Raw genomic sequence first — 24,578 nt, forward strand, 5'->3', positions numbered from 1 at the left:
AAGAGCTTCATCAACTTTCAATCAATTCCTCCATGTGAAAGAATTAAGATTTATAAATGTCACAGATAAAGTTCTAAATTACAAAAATTCATAGATTATTTGAAAAAGTAAAACTGGGAAATTGTGCACCCCAAATTTGGCCTTAGTATTGGTGATAAATTCTGTGCCAGAGCAAAAGTGAAGGGAATGCTTTTAATTCTCCAGAGTCTGTTGAGCACAGTAATTCTGGTTTCTTGAAGCTATTGTGCTTTCACAATTTCTCATAACTAGACCTCCCATCTCCCTCTTTAAAACATAAGTATAACCTGAATGAAAAATAGAATAAATATTTCTATGCCAGAAGGAATATTTAATGATTTGAGACAACAAAACAGTTGAAATTTTCTGTCCTGGGGTTTCATTTAGTTCTTTTGCAAATCTTCCTGCATTTTCCTCTGTATTCTGTACCTCTAAGATATTATGTACGTACTTATAGCTATGATAACGAAATCTGGTTATGGTCATCATTTAAAAGAGGAGCAAAATATAGCTTCTTAATATACCACTGGTCCTACTGATGGTTAAATTAAAATTACCAACAACTTGAGGATTATTTTACCTTTTCCTTTCAGAACAGATCTCACCTGATGAACACATCTTTAGCACTGATTTTTCTCTCTGTCACAAAGTGAGACATCATGCTTCACTGATGTTGTTACAAACATAGAAAAGGCCTCTAAAAAAGACCTCTAACTTTCATTGAAATCATATGTGTATAACATCTGCCTATCAATACTTTACTGAGGTCTGTCAGCCTCCATTTAATTTCAATGTTTTTTGAAGATCGGGACTTAGCAGTTTCAATCATTTAAAGAATATCTTAACATTTCTACATACAGCTCAGTGAAATTACTTTTCCGGCTTCTTGATATATTTTAAAATTAACCATCCTATCTTGAAGTTGCTCTCTTGCCCCTTAGGGTTAATTTTGCAGAGTTGTTGGTAGTACAGGTCTTCGTACTTGTACTGCATTCTTGGGATTTGTTGTTGTTGAGCTATCAGTCACTTTATATGATAACAAAGACTAGATATGGTGAAAAAACATCTGATAAAACTGCTGTTCAGTTCTGACAGATATTAAAATTTAATGCAATCTCTGTATGAAGTTTGCTTAATCAAATGTCAGAGAGATCTTAAATCCATCAGTAAAGACCTTAATTCACCCAGGGGGCAAAATCAACATTGAAGGCAAAAATCCCAGACAGGAAAAGAGTCTTTAAGAGTTGTATTTGTAGTGCCATCTACTTTGAGTTAATTGTTCTCAACAGGCTACCCATCTGCCATTTAATCTCTATATTACTCATTAAAGTAGTGAATACATGAAAATATGTAATGAGCATTAGCAAAATTCTGATATACTGATAACATAATCTGATCGGTATACTTACCATCCATCAATATAGATCTTATTTTATTCTCTTCAAGTGAAATACAAATCTTTGTGTATTTACAGATACTAATTAATAAACCTGATGTGTGTAATTTTGATAGGTAGATATATTTAAAAGAACACCTGGTAACACTTCTGGTAACTGAAATAGGATTATTTTTCTCATAGGCTGAAGTTCTGGTCAAAATTTCTAAACCATATTATTATGTACTATATAAGAAAGACACTTAAAATGTTGGGAAACTATGATTTGTTCTTGTGTCTAGAAAACTGCCCTTTTATTCAGTTGTGAAATTATTAACCAGGGGAATCTTAATATTTGTATGAAGAGGATAATGTAAAGTGCAATGTGTCTATCCTCAACATGCTGCTGTGAAAACAAGGTCATTTTGGAGCCTTCGGTTCTATTTGTTATAGCTTCTTGTTCCTTCTTTAAAAAAAGTGTTTATCAATGTGATTTTAGGAAAGGAGAACATAAAGAAATATTTCTGTGTTAAAAAGCTTGAGACTCCAGAAAGAATAATCTGATAATAGCGCCACACATAAATTGTTTCTTTAACTCTAAAAGGACTTTGATCATAAGCTGCATATCTGCAATAAAGGTCTGAGTCTATGATACTAATTAGTACTAATTGGTACGAATAAAACTATTTGTCAAACATTTGTTATTCCAAGCACAAGCAACTCTAATACCACTTCTTAAGAGAGAACTCTCTGTGCTCCATTTTATGCTCTGTAGGAAAGCTCCCAGTTTCTCTCACATGTATTACACATAGAACAAATTCCTGAAATGATGTTGAAAATTTCATGATATTGTGGCATGCATGGATATAAAATAATATTTAATTGATAATCTATTGAAGTTAATAGGGAATGTAATAAGCAGTCTTCTAATAGGCTTAGAGAATGATACGTCTTAGGGAAGAGCTAAATCCTGCACAAAAAGTGATTTTCCACTAGGGGAACTTTATTTACAGTCAGCATGATAGGCTGTATATGTCTGGGTGAACCCTAGTGTCTATATAACTGATAAGTACAGTACTAATTACTACATTTTTAAGTCCTCAGACACCAATCAAGACTGATTTCTTAAGAGGAAAAGTTGTATTCAGCAACAAAAATTGCCCTGAAGTTGCAGCATAACAATCCAGGTTGAAAAACAAACAAAAAAACTAAAACTTTAATTCAAAAGCAGCAATAAAAAATAGAATACAGAGTACTCAATAGAGTATTTAGTATGAAGTAAACATATATTTAAGTTCAGACATATGGCTGGTTCTTGCTAACTTGTGAGATTACTCTTGTTCTTAAAGTGAACTCTTAAAGATTTTTCTGTTTCATGTGTTTCTACTTGATCAGGTATATAAGTCAATAAATATCCCATATGAATGTTATCTTCATTGTCTCTGCTCAGTTAGTTTGTATTCATCTATTTATCTAGCCATCTTGAGTCTTTTTGTGACTTCCACTGAAACTATCCATATGTACATTATAAAGAGATACTATTACTGAGTCCCAACCAGCATATCACCTTTCCTATTTGTGTGTTATCCTGATTTTCCTTTCACAATCCCTTCATTCTGAAACCAGGATTTAATGAGATATGTTGCAGAACAGCAGTTTATAGCAAGTAGAGGATGGTGTGGAGGTAAAACTGTAACTTCAAATTCTCTAGACAGATTTCTCTTTGTCACCTTCGGACATGTGCTGCATATTTACAGGTAGATTGAAGTCCTGCAACTGCCTACAGGAAAAACATGGAAGCATGAAAATATCTAAGAGCTGAGTTCACTATTTTATTTTCTACTGTTTAGCTCATAAAATGAATGTTTGGAGGATTGCGGCCTGCTCTAGCAGCACACCATTCAGCAAATGCCAGAAAGATTCAAATACAGAATTTCTTAGTTGCTTGCTGTGGCGCACAGCCATTTCTTAAACCAAGGTAACTATCAGAGAAATTGAATGTTCAATTGACATAATACCAGTTTTTAAAAAGGCCACAAGTCTGATCTCTCTGTGCATGTTACACAAAAAAGCTTATTATGAATGAAAAGACATGTATAATTCATATATATATAAATATATAAATATATATATATGAATTTCCTAGTAGTTCAATTCGTATTTTAACAGTCTAGAAGTACAAATTCCTCAATTAATACAGGTAAGTCTCATTACTAACACAGTACCTAAGATGCCAGGGGCATCCTGAGGTCTTTGTCATGGTAGGTGCCTCATGTGCTCCAGGACTCGCTTGTGTTTATTTTATACTTATGCAAGTTGCTCCATAATTAAAAAAGGCAACATGACTTTTGGAGGGAAATCACCTCTCAAAATTCCCAGTGTCCTTCAGAAGAGTTATACATGTAGATATGGTTTGATATAATGCTATTGGACTTAGAAATGCTGTAGAAAAGTCCTATTGTGGAGAACTAAGCTATACCTGGATATGAAAAAAAAAAATCTTTCCATTGATTATGGTGTGTTTTAAGATAGCAAAGAGAGGATGGTAAACAGTAAAGGTACACTGTCACTGAAAATCCCTAAAATAACACCAGCACAGTATTGTCATAAATGTTCTGGAAAAGTATTTAAATAATGAGACAAAAATGTTTTCTGATGGTGTAAAATTATTCAAAGTAGAATAAAAGAAAAGAGCAGTGCAATGGCTGACTGCAAGACTCCATCAAGATCTTATGATATAATAATAAAGAATAAGATGATAACATGTCAGATAATATATATATATATAATATAGTTTAATGTAAAGTAAGATTTTCAATTGTTTAAAAAAATACACCATAAAAAACTTTAGAAATTTCTGTCTGTGAAAGGATTCTATTTAGAAATTTCTTTATAATTATTACTATATTGTTCACAGGCAGTTAAATTGTCAAAAAGACAGTGCTTGTTGTTCTGAAGAAAGATGCTCAGGACAAGAGAAAGATCACTGTGACACTGCACAAGTTGATAATATGCCCATACCTTCCATATAGTGAGAGCCACTCAGAGAATTTATTAATAGAAAATTTTAAAACTCAAAAAAAAAGTTTTTTTCAGACAACATAAACAGAAAATATTTGCAAGATAGGTATAGAAGTTAAAAAATGTGTATCTCCATGTATATATTCATGAAGAATGGCCTAAATATACCTCTGTCCTTGGAAGTTGTGACAGCCTAAAGCTGGAGAATATTAAAGAAGTCATCTCACTTTATTCTTCCCCAGTTTCCATTAGACTGTTTTTAAACACCTGCTACTGGCCTCAGTCAGAAAGCAAATATTGATATAAAGGCAATTTTGATCTGATCTGACATTTATCTTATCATTTCTTACAGCTTATTAAATATGAAAACAATTAAGACAAATAATGGTCTACTCATTCTATTTCTGTAGCTGACAAAGCTAAACTATTTTGGATTATGCTAGCCTCACTATAATTTTTTTTCTGTTTTGCCTACATAGTTTTAAAAATAGAGTTTTATAATTCACTAATGACTGTAAACAATTACTTAAGAGTCTGATCTGCGATTTTCATGCATAAAATTTTGAAAGAGAACGTATTTATGTATATGGAAGGCTAACACTATGGAAAGCTTAGGATAACTCAGAAAATATAATAAGATCTAAAGAAAAAGAAGAAATAGCCCTGTAAAAGAATATCCAACTATCCTGACACTTTTTAATCTGAAGGAAAGAGAACTTCTTTAAATAACATAAAAGATGTTCTGATCAATATTATAATGAAATTTAATATTTGATGTTAGATTATTAACATATAATGAATTTGTTCTTTTATTATTGATGCATAATCATTATTTTAATCAGATTCATCAATGATATAATATCTAGAATTCAGTCCAGCAGAGAAATGAATTGCTGGATTGCTAACAAACACCTTATTATTATATTCTTTTTATGTAACCTTTAGTTACTAATATAACAGGAAAACCATTTTTTAACTACAATAAGAACTTAATACCTAGTTCATTACAGTAAAAACCTTATTTTACATTTACATATTTTTACACTTAACAAAAGGAAATATGGAAACTTTTTTTTTAATGTAAAGATTTCTAAATTCTAATATTTAAAATCTGACTTGTCACAGTGACTGTCATAAACTTTATTTTATTTATAACTTTTTACACATGTATATACATGGGTATATATTTTAGATAGTAGAACGTGAAATTATGAAAAGATTTTCCCACAGAAAAGAGAATATCTGCGTATCTTAGCTATAGTAATGCCTGAACTGTGATAAAAAAAATATATTTTTTTTCTGTTATAATTAACAGTTGATCACCTTGTTTTGGAATAAAACCTAAACTATCTAAGTAATGATATACAAAACAATTTCAGAAAGTATGACCAAAAATTCTCTTTAACTCATATAAGGTATATCTGAGCAATCTTTTCTCTTTGAAACAATGATGTTAATTATATCAGTTTCTCATCATACCTTTGAAACCACAGAAATCTTTAAAAAAAAATCTTCAACTATAGTCTCAGAAACTATGAATCATACCTTTTTTTCCTTTATTTCTTTTTTTGTCTTTATTTTAAAACAAAACCCACAGTAGTAGACAATAGTCATTTCTCTGTGGAGGAGCAAACGAGGAAGGTGGGCTACTAGACCTTGTACTAACAAACAGAGAGGGACTTATTAGAGATGTGAAGGTAGCGGGTAGCCTTGGCTGCAGTGATCATGAGTTGGTGTAGTTCAGGATCCAATGAGGCCTTTTAACCATGGACTTCAGGAGTACTGACTTTGGCCTCTCCAGGGACCTTCTTTGAAGAATCCCATGGGCTAGGGCTCTAGAAGGAAGGAAGGCCTAAAAGAGCTGGTTAGTTTTCAAGTACCACTTCCTCAACGCTCAGAATCTGTGCATCCCTATGAGTAAGAAGTCAGGCAGCGGGGACAGGAGGCCTGCGTGGATGAGCATGGAGCTTCTGGCAAAACTCAAACAGAAAAAGTCAGTATACAGGATGTGGAAAAATGGACAGGAGAAATACAGGAATGTTGTCAGGGAATCAGGGATGTGACAAGGAAAGCTAAGGCACATTTGGAACAAAATTTGGTAAGGGTTGTTAAAAATAATAAGAATATATCTTCAAATATATCACTGGCAAAAGGAAGATTAGGGAAAACGTGGGCCTGCTGGTGAATGAGGTGAGTGTCCTGGTTACAAAAAACACAGAAAAAGTAGAGTTACTGAATGCCTTCTTTGCTTCAGTGTTTACCAAGGGCAGCCTTCTGGTATCCCAGACCCTAGGGACAAGAGAAGAAGCCTGGAGAGAGGAAGACTCATCATTCCAAGTAGAGGAAGATTGGGTCAGATGGCACTTAGGGAACTTTTACTCCTACAAATCACTGGGCCCTGATGAAATGCACCCCAGAGTGCTGCATGAGCAGGCAGAGGTTAAGGAGAGGCTAAGCCACTCTCCATTATCTTTGAAAAGTCCTGGAGAACAGGGGAGATGCCAGAGGATTGGAAGAAAGCCAACATCACGTCAGTCTTCAAAAAGGGCAGGAAGGAGGACCCAGGCAACTACAGGCCAGTCAGTCCCAGTTCTCTCTCTAGAAAAGTGATAGAACAGCTCATCCTGGCTTTTGTCTCCAAACATGTGGAGGCAAGAAGATGCTCAGGAGTAGCCAGCATGGATTCAGCAAGAGGAAATCTTGCTTGACCAACCTGATAGCCTTCTAAGATAGAATGACTAGCTGGATAGATGAGAGGAGAGCTGTGGATGTCATCTATCTGGACTTCAGCAAGACTTCTGACACCATCCCTCACAGCATCCTCCTGGGCTCTGAAGCATCCTCCAAGCTCTGAAGGTGTGGGATAGATGAGTGGATGGTGAGATGGATTGAGAACTGCCTGCATGGCAGAGCTCAGAGGGTGGTGATCAGTGGCGCTGAGTACAGTTAGAGGCCTGTAGTTAGTGGCGTCCCTCAGGGGTCAGTCCTCGGTCTGTTCCTGTTCAGTTTACTCATCAGTTTACCTGGAGGAGTGTCCCCTCATCAAGTTTGCTGATGATACAAAACTGGAGGAGTAACTTATATCCTAGAGGGCTGCACTGCCATCCAGAGGGACCTGGACAGCTGGACAGACTGGACAGCTGGGTGGTGAGCAACCTTATGAAAATCAACAAGGGCAAGTGCAAAGTCCTTCAGCTGGGGAGGAATAACTCCAGACACCAGTACAGGCTGGGGACTGACCTTCTGGAGAGCAGCTCTGTAGAGAAGGACCTGGGTGTCATGGGGGACAACAAGTTGACCATGAGGCAGCAGTGTGCCCTGGTGGCCAAAAAGGCCAACAGGATTCTGAAGTACATTAAGAAGAGTGTCTCCAGCAGGCCGCGGGGGGTGATCGTCCCACTCTACTCAGCCCTGATGAGGCCACATCTGGAGTACTGTGTCCAGTTCTGGATTCCCCAGTACAAGAGGGACGTGGAGCTGCTGGAGAGAGTCCATTGCAGGACTACGAGTGTGATCAGGTCCTGGAACATCTGCCCTATGAGCAAAGGCTGAGAGAGCTGGGCCTGTTTAGCCTGAAGAAGAGAAGGAAGAGGAGGCGGAGGATATAATCAGTGTATATAAATACCTCAAGGGAGAGAGTAAGGAGGATGGGGTTGGCCTCTTTTCAATGGTGGCCACTGATAGGATTAGAGGACATGGCCACAAAGTGAACTATCAAAAGTTCCATAGGAAATTAAGGAAAAAAATAATCTTAACACTGAGGGTGACAAAGCACTGGAACAGGCTGCCAAAAGAGGTTGTGGAGTCTCCTTCTCTGGAGATCTTCCAAACTTACTTGGACGCAATCCTGTGTAACATGCTGTTTTCTGTTATCAGTGCTTGAACATTTGTATCAGGAACATTGGTAAACAGAATACAGTAAATAATCAGTACTGAAGTATCCATTAGTATCCATCTCTTAAGCTAATGTCTTCTGATACCCTCCAGAGAAAAATAAAAGTGAGAGAATATGATTTTGGGCATCAAAAGTGATCCAGATAATTATCCAGAGATCCAGATATGCTCAGGATCGTAACTTTTTCTGCTCTCTAGTTTGCATGATTGTCCATGACCACTTGCATGGTGGACCTGTCACTATTCTAACAGCCCGGTCAGTGCTTTCAAACTGCAGTGTCTCTGGTTTACACAGGTCATCCTATTATTGGATGTAATCAATGCCTCAAAGTAGACTGAAATTGTTACCCCTTTTTGTTACTCTGCTTTATCTATCATTTTAAGTGTTAGGGACGTCTCATGCTTATGCTGATGAGCACTTATATCTCACAATTTTCTGTCCTTCTGAACTCTGAGAAATGTGGTTAAATTTGGGAGATAAGTATCTGGACATTGGCTTTTTCTTTGATATACAAGTCAAATACACTATTTCTAAAGCAGGGAAAAATACCTATTGCCTGTGTTTCTTAAAGTACAGATGCAACCACTTAACACAGAGAAAGAATTTATCTTCTAATAGATAGTGTTGGCTGCTAAATATATCATGGTCAATATATATCTGATTTTGTTTCTCATTTTGCTCTCCCTCTGGATATTTATGACTGCTGATTTTGTCACAAACAAGACTCTTCTAGATTATTCTATGTTAGATCAGCCTTTTAATTTTTGAATATATATTTGAATATAATTTTTAAATAATTACAAAGCTCCCATTCCTTTCTCCTTCCCCTTGACATCAAAGTATGTATAAACTATGAGAAATAGTAACTATTTTATTTTTAAAAAACACTATTCAAATTAATGATTTTGATAAAGTCACAGTTTTAATAACAGTTTAGAAAATAAGAGGAAATATTACCCAAAACAAGAGGAAATATTGCGAGTGGTGGCAGGGGTGAGTGACAAATGCACTTCACTCGTATGAAAGAAATAATAACAGTATTTATTTATATGGACAATGATTTCACGAGATTCTATGGCAAGGTCACTTATTATTCACTGCATGGAGGCCCAAGATAATACACAATTATCTTGGGATATCCTCCCGTTAAGTCACGAGGTTCAGATTGGTCCCCCTTGCTTTCCAGGCTCCTTCTGAGAGGAGTCTGGGTGCGGCTGGATCCAATCCTAGTCCCAGACCTGGTCAACGGTTTATGACTAAGGGTTCTTGTGCACAGTTACAAAGTAAAGTTAAAGAAAGAGAGTGCGCTATGTTCACTTACCACAAATCTGTTGTGGGAAGGGGAGTCTCTCAACCTCAAGGAGTAACCTTGAGAGGCGTCCCTGCTCAAGGGGAGATCCTGCTGTGCAGGCCGCAGCCGTGTCAGGAGAGCTCAAAGGGCTCTCGGGCTGTCCGTATACTTATAGGATAAGATGATTGACTTATAGTCATTCTTTCATTTCAGAGGCCCATTGGCCTTACCGCCTCTTTGGGATGCAGCCTTCAGGAATGTTATGTTGAGTCCAAGTGGCAGAAGAAATCAGGATGGTGGTGCCTACTAGGATTAGATAAAACGCTGGTGGTTAGCAACTGAACAGGACTGCATGTAAGGTACAGGCCAGGCTGAGCTGGGAAAGGAGCATATCCATCACAGTGTGCTAGTATGTGAAACATATATGCAGTCAAGTAATAACTGAACCATAATTATGATGTTCTCCACTCTCCACAAGCCCGTATGCTTTGACCTCATTTTCAGTACAAATTTGTCTGAAGACAGCAAACTAGTCTGTTTTTATTCTTTGCAGAAATCAAACTTACCAGTTTTAATCATAGTTGCCAACTTCTAAGCTGTCCTTCACATCTCACTGGTCAGCTAACAGTAATCAAACACACATTACTCACATAGGACTCAATCCTAATTACTCATCTCAGCCTACAATATAAACAATCAGTGATGCATGATCTGAATGCTGATTCACTTTTTAAGCTAAGTTTTCTGAGCTGCTCTACAACCTCTCTACAGACTAATCCCATGTATATGAAATGCAGCCACAAAGCATGCACCAGATTGCTAGAGTGATGCAGGAAAAAATAAATGGCATGCACCAGGAAAAAAAAGTAATAATAAAAAAAAAAAGTTAGTCATTGAATAAATTAACAAGATCTATATTATTTTATAATAATGGTGGGTGTAGATGCATCTCAAAGCTATTATAGTTAGTATTAAAAAAATATAAAGCGTATGTAACAAGATCTATATTATTTTATATTTCAATGGTGGTGTAGATGCATCTCAAAGCTATTATAGTTAGTATTAAAAAAAATATAAAGCGTATGTATAGGTCATTATTACCTGTAGCCAAAATATTAGCTGTGTGACAAGCAGGCTATTTCACATCTTCCTGCTGCGTGGTTTTCACATCTACTTCATTCTTCCTTACACTGGTCACTGGAATATTTTCTGCAGCTTTCTAGGACTTCTTTTCCTGAGTGGAAATTTAATCAAGAAGATTATTTTCTCACTGTTTGTATTTATTAAAGTAATAACTTTGTAAACATAAATAATATAAAATAATAATAATATTAAAAAAAATAAACAAACTTGCAATCCTTCTTTAGGCAGACATATAAGAATAGTTACCATATCTGGCTTTGTGAAAGGGGAAGGATTCTCCATGGGCATTCTGGGCTAAATGCACCTTCTATTATTATAAAAGCTCATCAATTGTGGTTCTACCTGGACATACCTACCTCCTGTGGTACCTACCAAGAAGTGGTTTGGAAATGCATTTTTTTTTTTGCAAACAGAAGTGGTTTTGTATAATCTTCTATTTTATTAATGCTAATTGATGAAACCCCAAAGTCTGATTTTTATCATTGCCTTTGAAGAAAGGAGAGGAAAAAAAAATAAAAAAGAGACAGAAAAAGAGGGAGAAGGAACACAAAATTATGGATAAAAATAATAATTATTATTAAGGTTATACTTTGCAATTGCCTCAAATTCATTATTTTATATGTAGGAACATGCTGGACTAACGATAAAATCTCCAGAGAGATATAGCAAAAGATTCAAACTGACATAATTTGTTCTTCTGTGAAAATGAGAAATCAATATAAGGCATGATGTTACTCTTTGAGTTGTGCTAACAGAATGATGCCTCGTTTCTGTAATCACCTGTCAATGATAAATTAATCCTGACATGCAGCTGAAGTAACCATTTTATAGTTCTAAAACATAGTTAAAAAAAAAAATCCTCTGAAAATGTGGAGTCCTGCAGTAACACTGCTAAGAATTTCTGTGGGAAAAAAACTGACTACTATTATTTATTTCCAGTGGATTCAAAAGAAAGTATTTTCAACTCTTCCCCTTTTGCAAATGAATTAGATTAAAGAGAATACACTGCACTTATATAAGTAATTTCTCCTCTTCACAGAAACAGCTTTGCAAACCAAAGTGAAGCGTTCCCAGAAAGACTATTGAGGTCGATAAAGAGTTTAATATGTATGGGAACAGATGCAATGAAAACAGGGTTTACTGTATTATTTACTGGAGTGTCTATAAACCTTTTGTTTGATTTTTTCTGTAAGACTGAGAGAACTTGATTCTCCCTGATGGATGTGAAGTGTGAAAGGAGATGGCCTTTCCATCCTCCTCTTTTGTTGGTGTGTATGTGAAACTATAGACTCTTACACTGTCCATTGGGATAACATTCTTACTAACAATGACAGTGACAAAATAAGCTAGTCAGAGAAGGTGCCAAATTCTAGACAAAGCTAGAAGGATCTGGTCTTTGTTGTGGAGGTCCGATGTACTTCACTTGCAAGAGAGAAACAGCAACACACTTTTATTGAGGTCAGTGGTATATAACACAGTGGTTTAACAAGATTTGATGGCATGGTTCACATGGTTATTTATTCATCAAGGAGACCCTCACATTGAGTTACGAGGTTCAGAGTAGGCCATACTGCTTTCCAAACTCCTTCTCAGTGGAGTCTGTATGCAGATGGATTCAAACTTATGCTCAGACATGGTCATTGGTTTGTGTCTAAAAGATTGTGTGCACAATAAATCAAAGAGTTTAGCAAAGTTTATATAGTTCAATGCATTATAGGCCACTTAGGATCTATCATGCATAAGGAATCTCTCAACCTCAAGGTGTAGACTTGAGATGCATCACTCCTTGAGGGAAGAGCAAGCCGTGAAGTACACTGCCATGTAGGAGAGAATCACAGAATCAAGGAATGGTTGAGGTGGGAGGGGACTTCTAGAGATCATTTAGTCCAACCCACCTGCTCAAGCAGGGACACCTAGAGCACATGGCACAGGGTGGCATCCAGGTGGATTTGGAAGACCTCCAGAGAAGGAGACTCCACAACTTCTCTGGGCAGCCTGTTCCAGGGCTCTGTCACCCTCATAGGGAAAAAAGTTCTTCCTCACATGGAGGTGGAACCTCCAGTGTTTCAACTCATACCCATTGCCACTTGTCCTAACGCTGGCCACCACTGAGAAAAGTTTGGCCCTTTCCTCCCTATATTCATCCTTCAGATATTTATACATATTGATCAGATCCCCTCTCAACCTTCTCTTCTCCAGGCTAAACAGGCCCAGCTCACAGGCTCCTGGGCTGCCCTCTATTTATGAGGTAAAATGATGACCTATAATCATATTTGTTTCTCAGTATTTTCCTTAACTCATGCTCAGTTAGCTGATGGCTGTTGAGCTCTTGTCTTGTACTCCAGATTCCATTTTGAGCTGGATGCAGTTATCATGGCTGCCACTGATTATTAACTGAGCAGAGCATAAAGGGTGGGGAGAACAAAAAGGGGAGTTAAATCTTGAGCAAAGATAGGTGTGAAAAGGTCAGATTGGGAGAGGGAACACATTGTGTTCTGGATAGAAGGGAGTAGATGGGGATATAGGAATAAAGATAAAGTTTTGAAGAGACACTCCAGTAAACACTGGAAAGCCATGGTTCTCAGAATCTGATTATCTCCAGGTGGATTCTTAAATAATAAGCCACATTCAAATTTTCTTATAAAACACTTATGGGCAAAGTTTATAAGAACCATGAAAACTGAGAAAGATATTTCATTCCTAATATGCATGTAGTCAGTAAGCTGATGCTAGCTAGAAAAAAAATCTTATGATTTTTCAGTGAATAATAATTTTATATGGTGTTAGCCACTGCTTTCCAGCTATCTGAATATTTGAAGCATCTTTTTATTTATTTATTTATTTATTTATTTACTTGAGGATGATCCAAAGTCATCATCTATCTGTTCCTGCTAATGACTGCTGAGCTGCAGTTTTCTGAACAGACTAAGGATGATATTTGTTGCAGAGCTTTAAGACCTCATTTTAACAATTACTAAATGTCATGGGAAACTGGCCAAATAATTGCCTTGTAAAGCTTTTCTCCCATTAAAATCAACACTCACAATTTTGTTGTTACCTACCAGGTAGTTATTAAAATCTGACAGTAACACTTCTGGACCCCAAGGCTAACACATCATACAGAACTATAAGCTTGTAGGTTTGGCTTAACTTACAGTTATCTGAAAAACTGATGGCATTCATTTTGGGAAACCATTCCTTACTTTTGTGTCAAAAAAATCTCTTTCAGGGTTCTCTAAATAGCTTAGAAATATGATTTGAGCATTTTCCACATTGCAATATAATCTACAAGAAATTCACAGCCTAGTGACTGTAGGACAGCTCTTTGTTCTTATCTTGTCCTTGTAAACATGCTTTGAACAATTTCCAATTGTTCCTAAAGACCATCAGATATGTAAATAGATTTGGATTCCACTGCTTTAGGTGAAATTTTGGCAAGCTATTTAAAGCTGGTAAAGGTTATCCTTCCTCCTATTCTTAAAAGAATAAGTGAAATGTCCAAAGATTTTTATATGCTATGGGTAATATATTTCACTATAATAATTATAATGTAGGAAGTCTGTGAAGAATATGTTCAAGTGCAGTGTAAAGAGCACTACATGCATAGAGGTATAGCTGCTGACTGTTATTCATTAAATGCCTACACTACACAGTTTCTCTTTCTATTAATGTATAATAATAGTAGTTCACTTCAGATTTTTCAAAGATGTCTGCTGCCATTAAATAGGGGACATGGACACTGAAAAATGTGTGCAGCATGTGCAAGTGGACACACAATCATTCCATTGATTTCCAGTCCAGTGTTCCAAAATGTTTTAGGTAACATTGTGTCTGTCTTTGGCTTCTTCTAAATAGAATTGCTTCACTGCTAGAATGTCATCAGAAATGCATTTCTGTGATCTCAGAATAATGTCTGAACAGAAACTCTGATCACTCTAAAACTTGCAGCCTTAGGATATACTCAAGATTGGTGATCCTATGAAATAATTCAATTCAAAAGCAGTGAAGATTCTGCCTCCTTGTATTGCTTTCTGCCTCCAAGGTATACCGGAAGGCTCAGATGAGAAGGAGATGTTAAGAAGAATGTGATTGCTTTCTTACTGCTGTAAAAGACGTGTGGAATTTGTGACATAAACCAGCACCATTCTGCTTGTAACTTCCATTTAACATTATTTCAGGAAAGGAGGATCTAATTTAAGAAATTTCACTTCCCACCCTTTGCAAGATATTATGTCACCCTCAAGTACATATTCAGGTGTGTGGTCTTGCTTTAAAATAGACCGGTGAGAGTTTAAAATAGACCAGTGAGAGACCAGTGAGAGTAATTTTAAGAGCAAAACAAACCTCACACTCTGTATTTTAATAGATTATTTCAGGAAATGTAAGGTTACAAAAATTGAATTGAATAGATATGGCAGTCCTTTCTGGAGAATAAGAAGTTATGGCATAACAGCGGGTTGCTTGGGGTGAAAGACAGTTACCACTTCTAGGATAGTTGGAATGTGTGGAATCTACTCCTCTGCAATCCCCTTGGCAATACAATCTGCCCTTCTAGCACACATTAATAAGAGAAAACCAAGAGTGGAGCAAAATGGAGACACCGCAGCCAAACTCTGCTCTACTTCCTGCAGGGGTGATAAAGTGGTGGTGTCACGTAGCTGATCAGTCACATAATACAATAAGATGTCTGGTGCTGTACCAACAATGGTGGCAGATCAGTACCTTTGGGTGAACTTTGCTTAAACTTTTCCTCATTCTAATCTCATTATAATACTAACACACACCTCCATCCTAAAAGTTACCTGCCTCCAAGGAACAACCACTCCTCACTGAGCATGCTGTCTAGATTTTTGTTTGACTTGAGAGAGTTTTAAAGCAATCAATAACAAAAGTAAGCATGACTAGAGTTACTCAAGCTCTGCCTAAATGTAAAAAAATAGAAAAGGTGAACTGAGGAAGGAAGAAGTTAGAGGGAAGACTCCATCATAACCTCTGGGATCCATGGACAGGCTGAACCCCTTTCCTCCCCTTAGGTCGGGATGCTGCCTGAGGAGACTCCTTGAGACTGAGAGTCCTCTCCTGTCTTCTGAGGTGAGTGATGTTGTACATCAGAGCTAGCTAAGAACCCCACACTGTAGTAGAGAATTTCCTGTACTGACAGCCGAAACCTGCTTTGTAAATGTTTCATTTGAATAAATTTTGCTATTTGTGAATTTGACTACTTCTTTTGAAGGCAGTGGAACCTATAATCAACAAACTGTGGATATTGTGCTTCTAGAGTCAGGCTTATAGTTACCACTTAGATAGTTACCATTTGGTATCCCTATTAAGAGATGAGTCCAGCTGCTGCCAGTTCCTCTAACCTTTGAGGATCAGCTGCAATGCAAGGAGATTCATCTCTTAATAAATTTGCCCACCCCTTCAAACCACGTCAATCACTTCCATGGGCAGCTTGTTCCAGTGCTTCACAGTAAAGTTTTTTCACATATTCCCATGAAATTTTACATGTTTAAGCTTGTGGGTATTGTTTCTTTTTTGCTAGGCACCACTGAGAAGATTGGCCCCATCCTCACTACACTCTTCCATGGGAAGCTTATACAAACTTCTAAGATCCTCCTCTCATCCTTCCCTTCTCCAGGCTAAACAGCCCCAACTCTATCAGCCTTTCCTCACATGAGAGATGTTCAAGTCCCTTTATCTTCTTAGCAGCCTTTTGCTAGGTTCACTTCAGTAGCTCCATGCCTCTTTTATTATTGGGGAGCCCACGGCTGAACACAGTACTCCAGATGTGGCCTCACCTGGACTGGCTAGAGGGGGCTCAACCTACTGACAGCACTCTGCCTAATAAAGCTGAGGAGATCATTAGACTTCTTTCCTACAAGGGCACAGTCAATTTTTTGTCCACCAGGATTCCAACATCCTGCTCCACAGAGCTGCTCTCCAGCACATCATACCCCAGCCTGTACTGGTGCCTGAAATTATTCCTCCCTACATATAGAACCTTCCATTTGCCTTTGCTGAGCTTCATGATGTTCCTTCTCTCCACCCATCTTTTGAACCTATTAAGATCCCTCTGACAGATCAGTTAACTCCACTCAGTTCTGTATCCTCAGCAGTTTTGCTGAGGGTGCACTCTGTCCCATCTTCAAGGTGACTGGTGCAGTTCAGCAGTCCAGGGCCTATTATTTAACATTCAATGTCATGGAAAACAAAAATTCTACCTCTTGGATAGATGTAATAAATTATATGTTCTATACTATATATATATATAAATTCTCCTGTAATAGATTATATAAAGTATGCTGTTGCAAGCAAATGACTAGGTTGCTGACTAGATTTTGGCCTGAGGATAAGACAAATGAAGAGGATGTGGAAGACTACTGGATGTGATGTGAGAAATTACTGAACATAACAAGCAGCAGAGAAATAATCTTACAAAAATTATAGATAGAAACTATTAGATGGTCTCTAGGGTCATTTAGGATGGATTGTGTGAGAAATAGACAAACTTCACAGATGCTTAGAGAGGAGAATTGGAGACCTTTTTACAGGACATTTGCAAGACCAGTAGTGCCTAAGTAACTGTATCAGCAGTGCTATATAAAGCAGAACTTACCAAAGTAGCAGAAAATACTAAATTTTGGTATGCATATAACAAAACCTAATAATAATAATAAAAAAAAGTGATTAGTGCAGGTAGTTTATTTGGAAGGAGAATGAAATGCAGAAAGGTTGATACAAAGTGAATAAATAAGAAACAAGATGATAAGGTATGTGACCAGTGCTGTCCAGTCGTACCTGTTGAGGGTAGCCCCGCACTTGGTCACTGCAGCTGGAGCAGGACAATATGTCAAATGTGTTGTTGCAATCATACCACAAGTCAAACCAATTCCTGCCATGAGGAGAAGGGAGTGGAAGAGGCGCGGGGTGGGATAGGGTGCTTCCGTGGCCAGTGATGGAATGTACCGATGGATGGATTAAGCATCATAGAATCATTGTGTTACTGGCCGTTTCAGATAGAGACCATAAAATACTTTAGACAGAGTTGCATGTGCATTATTGTTTCTTTTGTTCTGTTTTCAATTCAGTAGTTAGAACTTTATTATATTAGTAATTTGGTTAAAGATTGTTCAATGTAAATAGCACTATAAAGGATCCCATTCAAAATATTTACAGCATAAGGCAAAAATATGGACAATGGATTGCACTGTCTTAAGAAAAGGCTATCTAATTGCTTACTTTCCTCAGTCACTTGTTTCACACAAGAGGATTTCTAATTCAGAATTACTGCAAGATATGGTAGTATAACACTGATTTTCAAAACTGAATAGTGTCATTCTGCTGTGAATGTATGCTGCATTTCCCTCATTCTGTGAACTGCTTCAGTGTTCTTTGATACTCAGAAACCTTTTTTTTTTTTTTTTTTCCCTAGATAAAAGTCAATGTTCATATAAATAGCTACTGTTGGATCAGTTAAAATGTATTCAGAACACAAGAAATGGAGGTAAATAATAGAAGGACAATGTCTCTTGTTCACTATAGATTTTTTTCTTATTGATTCATATCATCGATAGTGCTTGCATTGTAAAATATTTGCAAGGTAGTTCTGTAGTGTCAAGATGAAAGTGATTTTCTCTATCCTTGAACAGCATACTAGTTATATAGCAATGTCCTAACAAGGACTACTTTTCCATAGTGAGTGTGCAGCATCAGTGATTGTTTTCAGGGAATTGCAGCATTACACAGAATAGTGGAGATGGAACTCATCTGGTTCAACTCCCTGCTCAAGCAGGGTCATCTAGAGCGGGTTACTCAAAGTTGTGTTCAGCCAAGTTTTGAATATCTGCAAAAAGAGAGACAGCCTGGCTCAATCTTCTTTATGCCCTCTTTTCAGATATTTATACACTTTGATCAGATTCCTCCTGAGCATTTTCTGGGATAAACACTCCAAGTACTCTCCGTCTCTCATATATCAGATGCTTCAATCCCTTAATTACCTAGTGGCCCTGTGCTGTACTTGCTTCAGTAGCTCCATGTCTTGTGCTGTGGAACGTAAAACTGGACACATCACTGTAGTATGACCTCTCTAATGTTAATAGAGGGGAAGGATATTCTCCCTTGATTTGCTGGCAATGCTCTTTGTAAGGCAGCTTGGAATACCTTTGCCTTTGTTGCAAGGGCACACTGCTGGCTCATACTCAACTTTTCCACCAGGTTCTCCAGGCCATTCTCTGCAAAAGAGCTTTCCAGATGGATTTTCCCACCTCCTCTCCTCTTTACTCCACCCCCAGCTACTACCCCAGCTAATACCACACCAGTATTGTGTATATATACATAACATATACACTTTAATACATCAGCATGGGAATATTGTTCTCCGGGTGAGGGATTTTACACTTTCTTTTTCAAAACTCTATCAGGTCCCCCTGTTCTTTTCTCTAACCTGTTGAGGTCTATCCTTCTATCTTTGCGTCATCAGTGAGTTTTCTGAGGGTGCATTTAGTCCTGTCATCGAGACCATTAATAGTAGTGGTCTCAGCATCAATCTTGGAGGAACATTGCTGGTTACTGTTCTTCATGACTGGAGAACAGTAGACTTCCTGATGCTGATCACAGCCCTCTTAGCCCAGCCATTCAGCCAATTTTTAGTCCAGCTTTCCGACCATTTTTGACCGTTTAGCCTGCACTTTGTCAGCTTTTCTATGAGGATGTTATGGGAGACAGTGTCAGAAACATTGTTAAAGTCAAGCTGAGCAACATTCACTGCTCCTCCCTCATCCACTAAGCCAGTCATCTCATCATAGATCTCATCTATCCCTTCTTGAAGATAGCAGTGACATTTTGACTTTTTTTTTTTTTTTCTCTTCCACTCCTCAGGAATCTCTCCTGATCACTATGACCTTTCATAGATAAGATGATAGATAATTGAGAGTGTCTTTGAGTGACATTTGCCAGCCCCCTCAGCACTTATGGGTGATTATGGGGATCCAATCAGGTCTCATGGGTTTATGATCATCCAGTTTATGTGTTTCCTAACTTCATTTTCATTGTTTTCGTCTTCCTGGCCAAGGAGGCTACAGATTCCTGAAAGTAAAGACTGAGATGAAGAAGGCATTCACTGCCCCTGCTTTTTCTTTGTCCTTTGCCACCAAGACACTTTACTCATTTAGCATAGGACCCCGATTTTTCCTTGTCTTCCTTTTGCAGCTTATGTAGCTACCGAATCCTTTCTTGTCACCCTTCATGTAGCTCACAAGATAACTCCACGTGGGCTTTAGCTTTCTTGATCCCTTTTCTCCATGCTTGAACAATGTATCTATATTCCTTACAGGTCATCTATCTCTTCCAAATTTTGTATTTTTCTTTTCATATTCGAGTTTAGTTAGGAGCTCCTTGTTCATCCATATAGACCTCTTGTTGCCTTTGCTTGGTTTCTTGCTTATTGAGAAGGATTGCTCTTGAGCTTGGAGAAGATGATTCTTTAATCTGTAGTCCTGAAAACATTTTACCTCCAAGGTCATATCCCATGTAATTCTGTTTTATTTAGTTTTGTTTTTCCCTCCTTGCAGGATCACAAACTCTAGTATCTCTCCGTGGCTTCTTTGTTGTCCCTCTAGAAGATAACGGGTTGGTTAAATGACCCATGAAGCCTGCAAACAGAAAGTTTGTCCCAGTTTTTTCCTTCACCACCTTGTTTGGTGAAGGACTACTTCTTGATCTATATCTTTGTCTACAGCAGACACCCACTACAAAATCACCCATGTTAGCCTGCCCACTATTCAGTTTGCCCCTCAGCTGTTCCTAAGCAAAGCTGCATGTGTTCCTACTACTCTTTCAGATAAAGAGCATCTCCCTTTCCTCACCATCCCAGCCTGCCATTCCTAAAGAGCCTATATAGCAGCACTCCAGTCATATGAGCTATCCCAACACATCTCTGTGATCCCAATGAGATTATAATCCTACTATGGCTCACAGCCTTCTAATTCCTCCTGTTTGTTTCCCACACTGTGTGCAAGCCCATGCAGGCACTTCAGAGGCATCCCAGCATGCCAGGGTGATAGTCTTTCCCTTCTGGTACTCTCAGGGACTTCCTTATTTACATGCCTATGTATGGTATGTTTGGACTTCTGCCCTGTTGTGCTGAGTCGTAGTCCCCTTCTGTTTTCTATTTGGACTATTTGGTTTCTAAACCTGTCTACCATTTCTTTACCCGATGTTGGTCAACCAATTCCCTGCTCTCTGTGTGTCTGAGCATTATGTTGTGCTTTTCATAGCCCTACTACTCACTCCAACAAAACAAGTTTCTTTTTTTTTTTTTTTTTTTAATCTGGTCTGTGTCCATTAAAGTGCTTCTGCAAGTGGAGATACATTGCAATACATCAAATTCAATTAAATTTTCACTTCATTAGAATAGTGATTTTGCTTTAAAAGTATTAGAAAATTTGAAAGCTATCAGTAAAAATTTAAGAAGGATTAAACAGCAAATAAAACTTAAGATCAATGTTCACAGCCAAAACCAAATATTGCGAATAACATTTCATATGTGGAAAAAATGACAGCCTTTCCTAATTATTTATAAAGACTTTTTTTCTTACAAAATAGGATCAGCTGTAGTCTTTATTACTATTTCTTCTCAGATTTTTTTTTTTTATTAATTAGTTCTGTTATCCATATTTCTGAGATATTCAGATTTAAGTTTTTGCTCTATTTGTGAATAGTACTTATGAGTCTTTCTAGGGATTTTTTTTTTTTTTTTTGTCTTTTTTTATTATATCTCTTTGCTTCCCTACTATCAATCTCATTATTCTATTCCTGGGTTATTTTGGATTCTTTTCTATTAAAATCTAATGGAAAGAAGAGTACATCACTTGTAGCTCACTAGATAAAGTACTTCCCATGGACCTGATCCAATGTCCACTGAAGCCAAAATTAGTTGTATTTTTTCTTAATCAACATTTTTGCATTAGACTACATTTTATGTGAATGATTAGCAACTATTGATATCTGAGGATGATGCCTATTCAATATTATGAAGAAGATATGAAAATTGCTTTTCAATTGTGCCTACGGTATCTAAATAAGTAAATATATTCTAACCTTTGTTGAATAAATGTGAAATGCTTAAATAAGTCATGTTAATGGAATAAATTTTGCCATGCAAATTCACCTTAAGAAGCAAATAGTAGAGCAAAATATATTTGGCATAAAATTTCTTACATTATTTTAAACATTTTAATTAAAAAGTAGAGAAAAAAAGCTCAATAGTTATATTAATAGATAATGAACATGCTTTATGAATCGGCAATGCTGAACCAATCTTTATGTGTTACTGTGTTTCTGTCACTATTGCTGTAGAAAGAAATGGGAGGGTTTTTTTTCTCTTGTAAACTTTTATGGTAGTAGACCAGGTTGGATGTCAAAATGCTTATGGTTTTAGGGCTTACATAACCTAAAACAAAGACCGCAAAGCCAGGTTTACTATTCCTGTTAGAACCATAGGCATAAAACAAGTTACTCTGCTTGTACAATGAACAAATCTCTTCCAAACCAGAATGCAGAGAGGCTGGGGTTTTTGTTTGTTTGTTTCCTATTGGCTTAAACATAGCTCCTCCAGATAACTGCTACTTAGGGGAAAAAGAAAGTAGGCATTATAAAGAAATGGTATTTTTTTTCTTGTCTTGAAATTCTGCTGGGAATACTTAATCTGTAGGACTACATACTATCTCTAGCTACTAATGATGAGAGTCATTAAGAACTTGAGGTGTGTCAGACATAAGAATATGACAGAAAGAAAGAAAGAAAACACATATAGGAATTCTTTTATCTTACTAGGAGAAATGGTAGTCAAATCATCAGGAAGTATTACCTGCGAAAGCACTGCTACACTCCAAGTCTTTTCCCCAAGTTATGGGAAAAAAGAAACAAGCATTTAGATAGAGGAAAAAATTCAGTGTTCATTCAATTAATGTTTAACAGTCTCACAGTTCAAATTACTTGATATAGAAAAGTCATTTAACATTCTATTTCTTCCTCTTTTGATTTCAATTAATTGAATAAATCAGCCTGTTACGAAGAAGACTTCAAAGGTTTTCTAGACCATTTTTTGTTAAGCCATTTCATAGAGAAAAGCTTGAAAACTATGAAAGATATTTCAATAATTTTAATTTTGAAAATCAAGAACTCTCTGATTAGAGAATTATTGTAAAGACAAACTTCAGAGAATGAGTGAGAGTTTAATTGTGAGAGGAAAATTTTCATGTGATTTTTTAAAATGTTGAATAATTAAAATCTGAATATTTTGTTAATTAATTCAATTTTGGCATTGCAGCTTCAATGTCTGTTTTTCTCTTAGACAATTGGTGCAACTTTTAAGGAGTGCACTGCAAACTAATATGCAACTGGAGATTAATGTCTAAATCCTGCTGCTATGAAAAGACACATGGACAATATCATTCAAAGTTTTAGGACAAGAACTGGGTTTTTTAAATATAACTTGAATTAATCTGCTGAATCTAACAAATTGGATGAAATAAAATAACCCTTGTATTTGGAATGCATATAAACTTTCCACATTGCAATACGATAAAGTTGTTTGAGAGATTTGTGATTTGTACCAGTTTACTATGATACACAGTTGTGATGCTTGTTGGAGCTACGTAAACAACTATAATCTCTTGAGATGTCAGCAAAACTGATGGAATTTATGAAATGCTACATCTTTTTCTTGCATCACAACTTTGATTAAAAATTGAAAGACATTTTCAAAGCTTCAAAACAGATCTCTTAGAACTACAGTTACAAAAGAACTCTAATTTCATTTTTTTCATTTTTTTTTCTTGTATGTCTTGTTAATTTATATTTTCATAAGTATTACTTTGATTTCCAGTACTAGAACTTTATATATAAGCTGTTTAAATATTGATTGATTCCAATTAATTCCAATAAATTCTGCATTTTGATATTATTTGATGACAACATTAAAATCCTGAAACTACTTTTATAAAAATGTACCACAGACTAGAGTGGTACAAGCTCAAAAATATAAGTAGTATGTCAAACAGAAAAGTAGGAAAATAGGTGAGCAGAGATTTTCAAAACTGGTGAGAGTTTATTTAAATATTTGCAGGTAGAAAATGAAGAAAAATACAAGATTCATTGAAGAAGTAGTTTACAATCTTTTGTCAGTTTTACTGCAGAGTTTATCTAGTTTTGGAGGAGCAGGCCAAGCTTTTCTCATTGGTGGCCAGTGATAGAACAAGGGATAATGGGTGCAAGTTGAAACACAGGAGGTTCCATCTCCAGGTGAGGAGGAACTTCTTTACTGTGAGGGTGACAGAGCAGTGGAACAGGCTGCCCAGGGAACAGGCTGTGGATGCCACCCTGTGTCACATGTGCTTGAGCAGGAAGGTTGGACTAGATGATCTCTAGAGGTCCCTTCCAACCTTGAATATTCTGTGATTCTGTGATTCTGTGACTTGCAATCCAGTTCTCTTGTTTGACTTTTTCTCCAAAGACAAACTTTTGAAACATGAACTTCTGTAACAAGTGCATCTAAGTATCAGAAAGATAGAAAGACAACAGACAGAATATGGGAGTCATAGGTTTATTCTTCTATTAAGATAAAATATCACTGTAATTGTCTTTTTTGGGTGGGCATGGGAGGCTATCCCACTCTATACAGTTATTTTAGATATAGTATTCTTCAGTCTTTGTCAATGTCTGCTTCTGAAGCTATCAGAAGTGGTTTATTTGGGAGAGCAACTAAAACATAGGGCTGGAGATGAAAACTCTTTGAGTTCTCATCCTGATTTCATTCCAAAGCAGGGGCTCATCTT

This window comes from Nothoprocta perdicaria, unplaced genomic scaffold, assembly GCF_003342845.1.
Source record: "Nothoprocta perdicaria isolate Ctin4 unplaced genomic scaffold, notPer1 scaffold_110, whole genome shotgun sequence".
In the NCBI taxonomy this organism is placed as follows: Eukaryota; Metazoa; Chordata; class Aves; order Tinamiformes; family Tinamidae; genus Nothoprocta; species Nothoprocta perdicaria.